Source organism: Malania oleifera, chromosome 3, assembly GCF_029873635.1.
Source record: "Malania oleifera isolate guangnan ecotype guangnan chromosome 3, ASM2987363v1, whole genome shotgun sequence".
Lineage (NCBI taxonomy): Eukaryota > Viridiplantae > Streptophyta > Magnoliopsida > Santalales > Ximeniaceae > Malania > Malania oleifera.
Window position 1 is genome coordinate 53,613,278 of NC_080419.1, and position 11,412 is coordinate 53,624,689.

At 35.4% G+C, this 11,412-nt stretch overlaps 1 non-coding gene across 1 annotated transcript; it reads right to left on the minus strand.

Moving 5' to 3' along the window:
- Nucleotides 1-10,644: 10,644 nt before the first annotated feature.
- On the minus strand, nt 10,645-10,750 carry LOC131152560 (small nucleolar RNA R71). Its single transcript, XR_009136052.1, has one exon. It is a non-coding gene; the product is annotated as a small nucleolar RNA R71 (small nucleolar RNA).
- Nucleotides 10,751-11,412: the final 662 nt, after the last annotated feature.

Below are 11,412 nucleotides of genomic sequence, written 5' to 3' on the forward strand. Positions count from 1 at the left end.
ACCAAACTTAATCTTCAGGCAACCGAAAAAATTCTTCAGGCTGCTGAGGTGACGTTCAGGCTACCGAAGTCAATATTTTTTTATTTCCTTTTTATAATTTTAAAAACTGCTTTGCTCTTTTTCTTGGGCCTTTTATAAAACATATTTTCCATGATTTCAAAAACATTTCTAAGTCCATGAAGGTTCCCTAATGATATACATGAAATGCATGAATCCTAAAATCATTTTAAGTTAGGATGAGCCTCAAATTAAATCATATGACAATGTAGGTACATGAGTTCTAAATACCCATTCCCAAGACGTTCTTGAACTTTTCCGCTTGCAACTTGATTCTCGTACTTTTTGAGTTCCATGGATCTTGCCAAGATGTGTCAGCTTTATTTTATGACTTCCATGACTCGTTATCTTTCCGTGCATGCTTAATATGGTTCCTGTTCACAAACTTAATGCACAGATCAAATACCAAGTGATTTGTCATTATCAAAATAGGATTGGACTCGTAGAGTCAACACACGTCAATAATATAGGAATTATAAGGTTAGTGATGTATATGCGTGCAATCAACACTCAATATAATTTCTATGCGCAATCATACACAAGAGTGTATCAACAAGCTTTTCTTTGAAACTTTGTATAAACAATATATCTCAATATCAACTTAGGGTTTCAAAGATGTTAGCAAGAGTAATCAAACAATCTCAAAAATATTTTATCAAAATACTTAGCTCAAGAGATGTTTGAAAAATCTTGTAAAAATATATTTGCACCACAAAATAAAAGCCTTAGGTGTCATGCAATATGAATGCAAAGACCCACAAGCTCCTAAGTTTTCCCCACACAAGATTTATTAGATTAAATCAATGGGAAAACTTAATCTTAACTCTCAATATGAAAACCAAATAAAAAAAAAATGCAATGAGAGTTATTGAGCAAAATGAAGCGGAGTATAAACACTCAAGGCACTCTCACAAAGCTTGGATGATAAAAGAAATAGGTGTATGAACAAAAGAGGATTTGGAAATTTGAGAGAGTTTTGGCTTAATCCTAATTGTTAATCCTTTCTAATTTGTGCAAATGAAGGCATATATATAGAGAAGGGGCAAATTATAACCGTTGGGGACTCAAGGGTAATTTTGAAATTTGTTTTAATTATGTTTAAGAAATTAACCCCTGATTAACCCTATTTACCTCGGTTAAAAATTGGACTAGCCAGAGAGTTTTGGGCACCTGACCTGAAGTTCGGTTGCCCAAGTAGATAGTGAAAAAAGTTCTTTTTGAAGTTCGGGTGCTCGAATATAGGCTCAGTTTGCTAAATTGAAGGCGATTTCCACACTGTCCGGGATTTGGGTGCCCATTCCAGAGTTCGGTCTACCGAAACCATGTGTTTGGTAGCCTAAGGCAATTTTAAACGTGAAGTTTTCAGGCTGCCAAGTTGATGGGAAAAGTTAAAAACAAGGTTTGGTCACCCATGGACGCTATGTTCTAAATGGTTCGGTTGCCCAAAACCAAAGCCAACAAGTTGACTCCTCAAGGGTTTGGTCGCCTAAGGTTTTTTGAACACCTAGGTTCAGTCACCTGAAGCCTCATTTTTTTTACCTATAAGTCCATTTTCACTTCAATTAATTCCCCTGTGTGAATTATGGTGTTATCCCAAGAGGGGGGGTGAATTGGGTATTTCAAAAATTATTTAAGTTTATTTTACCACTTAATCCCTATTTCAATATTTAACAAAATAATCCTAAGGGCTTGAAATTAATTCAAATTATTATCTTAATAAATTCAATTATACCCAATTAATTATCGAGTGCATGTACTATTAACCAATGTGCAATCATGCAAAAATTGATAATGAAATGCAAGCGGAAATTAAAAAGTTAAGGGAAGAGAGAAGGCATACACGATTTTATGAGGTTCAGCCAACCCGGCCTACGTCCTCGCCTTGAGCAACCCACTCAAGGATTCCACTAAATCCCTACTCCTTTAATCATGATGGAGCTTCTCTTACAATCCACTGCTTACAAAAGACACAACTTCCTCCTACTCCACTGTTTACAATAGGCACATCTTCCTCCTCACCTGATTCACAACCTAAACCATGATTACAATATAGAAGTAGAATTCTGCAAAAATTCAATATTACTTCTGCACAAGCTAGTGAATACAATCGAAATCCGAACACATATTCATATGATAAAACTTGAAGCTTAGTATGTATGTAACGATAATGTCATTATATGATGATATGCTTCACAAATCAATCCTTTAAATCGGTATATCCCAAAATGATTTTATAAATAAATGTTTTGGAGAAACGTATGGTTCGATTTCAGAATACTTTATGCAATATTAGAAAATAAGATCCTTTCAAAAATAATCTTTGATAATGAGCAAATCTATATTCTTGCTATCAATAATCTATAAAGTTGAATCTTTGAATAAATATACTACTTTGAATATGGCAAAGATTTAAACACTACGTTTCAAAAATAATATCCCTCAAGAATATGTATTTATAGGCTCTTAGGATTTGCAATCAAATATTTCTTACACTAATAAAATAGTCAATCTTTGAATGAAGAAATATTTAAAAACTTTCTTCAAGATTTAAGTTTTTAAACAAAAACTTTTCTCAAGTAGTGATCTTTCACAAAAGTATATATAAATAATAACTCAAGATCAATATCTCAAATATGAATATTCAAAAATAAGTTTCTGAGATGAAAAAGTCTTTGAGAATAAGCAAACAATTAGTTTGATCACCAAACATCAACACCCAAGTTGTTCGCACAATATTTGCTGGAACTTCTTTTGAAAATCAACATAGCCCAAGCTTAGATATGTAGTAAATGTTTTGAAATCGTAGACAAGAGCTTAAGCAATTTATTCAATGCTTCCTAGAGTTGTGTATACGTTCAAGGCTCCCAATTATATGCCAAAAGTGAGGCACTAGGGTTTAGAGGTTGTTTATATAAGTAATCTCGGCCATATGATAAGTCCTGAACGTTGGATCAATTTGATCAAGTGAGTAACTCATGTGTTCTCTCACTAAAGTTCAAAATTTTAAAGTTCCCACAGGTTCAAAAAACTGAGCATTTGGGTTTAGACATCTGATGTTCCTTAAAACACTGAAAAATATAGTCTGGCATAGGGTCAGATGATTGAACTATGGGTTTAGTCTTCTAAAGTCCCAGTTTAGACAACTAAACTGAAAGTTCATACGTCTGAAGGTGTTTTATCTGTTCTATGTTTCAAAATTAATTCTTTAGATGACTAAACTAATTCTTCAGTCTTTTGAGGAAATTCTTCAGACGTCTGAAGTTAAACTTCAATCGTATGAGGTTGTATCTTCAGACTTCTAAGGGTACTCCTTAGTTGTTTGGGCAGACCAACTTCAAAATTTTCAGTTTAGTTTTCAAAAACATTTCAACTCTCTTGCTTTAATATCTTATAAAACATTTTCTAGGGTTGAAAATAAGTTCTCTAAGTCCATGTTTAACCCTAGAAGTTTTTCATGAGATGCATGTGTAGTGTATATTTTGATCTTCTAACTATATCATATAAAATATGCACATACATCAATTCTAAATACCCATTCCCATGACGATCTTGAATGATGCTTGCATCTTCATTCTTCTACTCTTTTAGTTCCATAGATTGTGCCAGGTTATATATATATATATATATATATATATATATATATATATGCTTTAATCCTTGTGGTTTCCATGACTTCATCACCTTCCGTGCATGTTAAGTGATGTTCTTGCTCACATTCTCAATGCACAGATCAAATACCAAGTGATTTGTCATTATCAAAACAGGATTGGACTCATAGAGTCAACACCCTAATATTATAAGTGATTATGGGGACATCTTATGTGCATGTGCAAGGACCTAAGGTCATTCTAAGATCTTTGAGAGTACGCCTAAAAACTTGGTGCTGGTCGGGTGATCCCTAAGGTCTTTCTAAGGTCTTGAGCTTATAGTCCACATGCATGATATGCAGATTATTACAGACCTTTTTGAATTTAAATATTACAGACCCGAATATGAAAATACAACAATAAATCTTCTAGGTTTTCATTTCTCCAAGTTGCTACATGCTATCACTATGATCCAGCTTAGTATGATCCTGCACAAAAACTCGAAAGTCATCAAATACCAAGAGTATTTGTCATTATCAAAATCGGGTATAACCTATAAGGTCAACAAGTACTGAGAAAATATTTAAATAGATAAACCAATCTCAGTATTTCCCAACCATTCAAACCATATATGTAAAATAATCAAGACAATAAATCATAGCATACATGTACAAAATTAAAGTGCAGAAAGTAAGGGAACACACGATATGATATCGGGGTTTGGTCAATACTTTCTACGTCCCCGTCTCAAGCTCACAAGCAAGAGGATTCCACTATGTTGCTCACTTTCGGGTGGAGCGACACTGTTTACAACACCTTACTAGGATGGTGCACCTAGTTCTCTTAACCGGGTCGGAACCAGCTCGGTGCTCTCCTAACCAGGTTTGAGCAAGTCTGAAACTTTTCACAGGATAAGTCTCCCTCTTCCGATCATACGTCGGGAATACAACAGAAATAACAATTTGAGCACAATGAACATATACAAATAAGTGCTTCTAATACAAGTAGATGTATACCACTATACACAATCAACTAAGGCACTAACATATGATACGAAGTAAGCTCAGGTGAGATTTTCACAAAAAATAATTTTCTCAATCTTTGAGTGAGATTTATATGATAAGTATCTCAACGATTTAAACCCTTAATAGCTATTTCTCCAAAAATATTTTTCAAAGAAAATATAGGAGAACTTAGGGTTTATGCTTTTCAAATGATATTGCACAAACAAAAATACAAGCGTTTGAAATCTCTGTGCAAAAAGGTTTCCAAGTCAAAAAGTGTCTCTCCAAAGATTATTTACCAAGGAAATATGTGGAGAAACTTAGCTCAATTTCAAAAAGGTTTTCAACAAATAAACACAAGTGAGAGTATAATGCTTTACAAAACCGAATGCCCAAAAATAAATGTTCCTATTCAACAACCTTCAAATGCAAAGAACTTGCAAGTGAAAGAAGTAAAGGAATTAATCAAACTCTCTCTTCAAAATGATTTTCAAATAAAAGAGTATAAGAGAGTATGTACAATAAAGCTTTCGAAGATAAAAAATTTTGGGAGAATTTTACTCACTAATCTAATTGTTAAAAATGAGTAATGGAGGGGGTCTATATAGAATCCTTATAAAATCTGACCGTTAGGGACATATTAGGGATTTTTAGAAATGTTTAATGAAAAAATTACCCTAATTACTGTGGCTAAAATAAGGCAACTCGAGAGATTTGGTCATCCAGACCTTAGGTTTGGTCGCCTGAACACTCATGACTGGAAAAGTTCATTTTATGCATTCGGGTGCCCGGTGATAGGGTCGGTTAGCTGAACCAAGGCAATTTCCAAATTGTTTGAGGTTCAGTCGCCTGAGTCGAAGTTTGGTCTGCTGAACCTCTTAGTTTGGTCACCGAGATAAAAAAAAAGAACTACAAGTTCGGGCGCCCGACAAAGATGTAAAAAGTTACTTTAGGAGTTCGGTTGACTGAGGACTTTAGTTCATTTAGGTTCGGTCGACCGACCCAAGTCAACTTTTTGACTTGTCAACCATTCGGTCAATTGAGGTGTTTTCAACACAAAAGTTTGGTCACCCGAAGCCTTTTAAATTTTAACACTTAAGTCCAATTTTTACCCCTGATTGCATAGATGATAATGGGGACTTTCCTAAGTGATTATGCAATGACCTAGGGTCTCTCTAAAGTCTTTGAGCTAACCCTAAAAATCCGGCATTAGTTGACTGAAGCGTGCCCTATGGTCATTTGGTTTCCTATGGTTAATATATGGTTATGTTGAGCTCATTCATATCATGCGTGCAGATGCAAATATTACAGACCAAATAATGAAACTAAATTCATTATACAAAATAAACAATAAGTCTTCTTATTCTTTGCTCTTATGAAGCTTAATGCCATGAAATATATGCGCTTTACGTCCTTTCTGGCTTCCATTTCCTTGCCTTATGCGTGTGTATAAATTAGAGCCCTGTTCAAGTACTGATTGCACACATAAGTATCTTGTGGGTTGTCATTATCAATCAGGGATCAGACTCAAAAATTCAACACTCTCTTTAGTGATGAGTCCCTAAAATGCATGATTTTAGACCCTTATTTGTGTTTGTTGGCCTTACAAGCCTTAAAATTTTGTTTTGATGATAACAAACAAGAGGAACTTAACATATATTGTTAAGTGATGATATTCCAGGATTCAAGTATGTGAACAAAAAGTCAAATGATCATAAGGATGATTCAAAGCTTATATTTCAAAGAATGATGATCAAACGAAGCTTAAAGAATAGTAACACATGAATTCAAAGATGATATCTATTAAATCTTGAAGATCATGAGAATGTGGATGTTAAAGAGAAGCTTGCTAAAAACTTAAAGCTTGAAGACAGGATGGAACGAAAGAAATACAAAGCAAGAGAGTCAAAGTAAATTGACTTAGCATTTAAATATCTTTTGAAATATTTTTGAAGTTCTTCTAGGGTTAAATATTGACTTAGAGACCTTATTTCAAAACCTGGAAAATGTTTTACAACAAATCAAAGTAAGAGAGCAAAAAGGTTTTTGGAAAAGTAAATTGAAAGTTCTGGAAGTGGTCTGTCCAAATGACTGAGGAGAATCCTCAGACGTCAGAAGAAGCACCTCTGATGAATGAAGTTTTACTTCTGACGTCTAAAGAATTTTTTTTAGAAGTCTTAAGATTAAATTCAGAAGACTGAAGATTTTTTTTTTGAAACACAGAATAGGAAGAACACCTTTAGACGTCTGAACGGTCAGTTCATTTATCTGAACACAAACTTCAGAAGCATGAACCTATGCTTCAGACGTCTGACCCAGTGTCCAGTTCAATTTTTTCAAAGCTTTAAGGAACTTCAGAAGACTGAACTCGAAAGTTTAATCATTTGAACACTTTTAATAGTCATAAATTTTAAATTTTTCAAATTTCAAATTAAGGTTTTCAAAGCTTTAAGGAACTTTAGAAGACTAAATACGAAAGTTTAGTCATCTGAACACTGTTAACGGTTAGAAATTTAAATGTTTTAAATTTCAAATTAAGATTGCTTGTGCCCTAAATTTTCTAAAAACTTGGAAGACACTCCAACTAAACTTGGGCATCATGAAAACACTTTTATAAGCCTATAAATACATGGTTTTCGAAATCAAATTTACACACCAAGAAAGAAAGAATTGAAAAATCTACTAAAAGCAACTTACTCATTGAAAAGCTCTCTCTTGCTCACTCATTACAATACTCTTTTGCTACATAATTGAAGTTTTGATCATCTCAAATCTAGTTCCTACTGCTGATATCCATCAAGAGAAGGAATTGGTATATTCTATACTCGAGCTTCATCTTATTTCATCTTAATATTTAAATTTTGAAGTACACAGTGCTGAATTTGTACCAATTTGCTCTATGTGAAAGTGTTCTGGTACGCAACAATTATTTTGTGTTTCTTGTAGTTCTTGGATCATTGACCTAGCATGGGGTATTGCTTGGAGAGGTGATTACTCTAGGCTATTAAAGGAGTGCCCAAGCGTGGGGTATCGCTTGGAGAGGTGATTACTCTAGTCTATTAAAGGAGCATGTAAGGTTTTGTTCCACCCAGATTGGAATAGGTATAGTGGAATCCTTAGGTGGTTTGCCTAAAGCGAGGACGTAGGCTGGGGATAAGCCGAACCTCGTAAAAACCTTGGTCTCCTTCTGTTTCCCTTACTCTTTTTATTTTTCAACATACCTATAAACTGTGTGGATGATTTAAATTCTTGATTATATATACTACGTAGTTTGGAAATTAAATAAGCTAAAGATTAATTTATTTTTGGGCTTAAGGAAACTGAAAGAGAGTATATTGGTTAATTAATAAATTGCTGAAACCGTAAGGGAGTACATTGATTGATTCAACACCAAGACATATTAACTGAAAGTTTATTTAAAGTCTAAGATTTTGGAAAGAGTGTTCGATTTTATATTGCACATCATATTGAGAAAGCAAAATCAATTATCCACAAGGCTTGCATATTACACAGGGCTACATACAAAAGTTGAGAGTTGTTAAAGTGCCGAATATTGTGTTTTGTAATTGATTACTTTAGTTGATGATTGGTTGAATGTTTGTTTAAGTCTTGAACTACTTATATTGTGTTGAAGTATTGACTTGTGGTTTAAATAATTAAATCAATACTTGCTGGGTATTAGTTGAATTAATAAAAGGATGAGAATTCATCAAAATAATTAAAAGAAATTTTATTAATCTAATTCACTCCCCCTCTTGGGACTACACCTCAACTTTCAACCTTTGCTTATCCTCACTTTATTATGTATTTACCTATTGTTATCATTGTTTGGAGCTGTGCAAGGTTTGTTGGTCTTTTCAGGAAATATAGGTTAAAACCAAGGGGTTAGGCATATGAGAAGCTAAAGGAGTATTGAGAGTATACAAAGCCCAAAGTCAGAAGTTCAACCAAGCTCCTAAAGCCTCTGATCATCAGTAAAAAGGAAGTCTTTGTCTGACCAAGTTGTGCAACCAGAAACACAAGGGGCGACCTAGTCTTCCACTACGGACTCCGAAGTTCAAACTAAGATCGAAATACAAGGGTCGACCAAGTGATCGACCATGTAACCCTCATGGGTGACTATGGTGAGATAATGAATTCTCCTGTGCTAAGAAATACTAAGAACATCGACCAAGAAAAATTAAGGGCTATGTCAAGTTCTTGAGATTTCTTGACTAGAAAGATCCTACAAGTCTTAACCATTAACTTGACCAGCAAGACCCCAATGTGTGACTTAGTAGAAGACACCGAAGATTCGAATTCCTGATTTCTCGTAAGTCTTGACTAGGGCACGCACAAGGGAAGAATGGGAGTGACTTGGTCAACATTGACGATCTTCTGCACGAGATTTGCTGTAAACATTCCTAAATTGAAAACAAAACTTTGTAAGCCCTAAAGCCTATAAATATTCGCTACGAACATGAGCTCTGGGTTCCTTTTTGGCTTTTTTTAGGTTAGTAAGAGGCCTAGAACACCATTAAGAGCCATGACTCTGTTGCAGGGACTGCTATTTGTAAGAGACGACTCGAATAACAAGGAGTGATTTTTATTTGCTTCTTTAGATTAGATGATAATTCAGTAGCATGGACAGTAGTTAGTGATAGATGATTTAAATACAAAGGCTTGATCTTTTTACTCGCTTTCCCTTTACATGCTTTCAATTTACTACTTGATTTACTGCTTTTTGTATTATGAAAGGTTGCATATAAGGATAAGCACTACTATAGTTTCAATCAGGTAGAAGTAGTTGGCTACGGATCCGTGGAGGTATTCATGTATTGTTGATATAGGGTATACTCTAGTTTCTGACTGTGCTCCAGATGGCTAGTGCACCCTTGCTACCTTGTACCCTCGAATGACCCTCTTCCACCTTGGTTAGAGAAGCTCAGGTTAGTACTCTTTTGTATACCTGGTTGACCGTGGTTAGAGGCACAACGTCTAGCATATGATTCATCTCTAAGCATTGCTTTGTAGGAGTAGGGTACTTTAGATTTTACTTGCTTTCCTGTAGTTTCTAGAAAACACTCATTGCAAAATACCGCATTTTTCACTTTTATTTTACACAAGGCATTAATAAACTGATTGAGAAAAAGTTTACAAGTGCACGATTTAGTTTATATGGATCGACACCCGACTTCCCCAATTGCTACTGAACTTGGCATTGTTAGGTAGTATAAATATTATTTTTGGTAGTTAATGACCCTAGCCTTGATGAGCCTACCAAATTTTGGTGCCATTATCGGGACTAGGGTACATTTGTTAGCCAATTTCTCATTTAGTATATCTTTGCTTTGTTTGTGTGTGTGTGTATATATATATATATATTTGTTTTTCTTTTATTTTTGTTTATATATTGAAGTTTTGAAACTCTGTGCTTTAGGTGTGTATGTTTGGTTTGCGTTCCTTGGAGCCCGAGATAGTTCCCATAGGTCCCGAGATTGAAAAATCCTATAGGTACCTTAGGATGCCTACCTATAATCTAGAGAAAGCTGAGTCCTCTAAACTTAAATCCATGACCGAAAACATTCCACTAGTTCCCATTGATCAAATCCTAGAACACCAAGCTCCCCACCTACCTGTGGTGGGAAAGTAACCCCTTCGGCCTCTTAGGGACTACTTTGTTCCTATTGCATACACCTCGCCATCTTGCATCCGGTTCCTGGATGTTCAAGCAGTGCAATTCGAGATAAAAACTTCCATCATCTCAGTGCTGCCCACCTTTCATGGGAAATCAATGAAAAATTCTTACCAACATCTAGATGAGTTCTTGGAAATTTGCTCCACCATCTGCATAACTAATTTTAGTGATGATGCTTTTCTTCTTAGGTTCTTTCCATTCTCTCTAAAGGATAAGGCCAAATATTGGCTAACATCCTTAGAGCCAAACTCGGTAGCCAACAGGGATACCATGCAATGTGAACTCTTAAAGAATAACTTCCCAATTGGGAAGACTAACCAGCTTCGGAGAGCCATCACGAGTTTTTCACAGATGGATGGGGAACTCTTTTTTCAGACTTGGGAGCGCTTTAGGGACCTACTCCGAAAATGTCCACATCATCAGCTCCTAGAGTGGCAATTAGTACAAATCTTTTACGAAGGATTAGTGGATAGATATAGGCCTATCGTTTATGCATTATGTGGAGGTACCTTCCTCACCAGGCATGAGAATGAGGCTTGGGTTCTCTTTAAGAATCTAGCTGAGAATTCTCAGTAGCAGATGGTTGCTGCTTGTAGACCCCCCAATCCATCTACTTCCAAACCTAAGGGAGTTTACGAGTTGACCTCATACCATAGCCTAGCGCCCACTCTACAAACCATATCCTAAAAGCTTGATCAGTTATTGTCTTTATGATAGAAATCACAATCAAGGGCTTGTGTAGAGATATGTGCTAGTTTCAACCCTTCACATACATGCTACAATTACCCACATATGCTTTTCCAACCTAAGCTCATGTAGGAGGAAGTGAAGGCCACCCATAATTGGTATGATAGACCGTCGAACGACCCTTTTCAAATACCTACAACCTTGGGTGGAAATGACATCCCAACTTCTCTTGGAGACCGCAAGCTCCGAGTTTTCAAGCTCGAAGACATCAACAAAGTCCTAATGCTTCACCTCCTCTCACCCATATCAAACTTTTCAAAATACTCCCATTTTCTCCTTTAGACACTCATCTTTTAAGCAATCATCTCCTCAACAACCTAAATATGATTCTTTTCAGGAG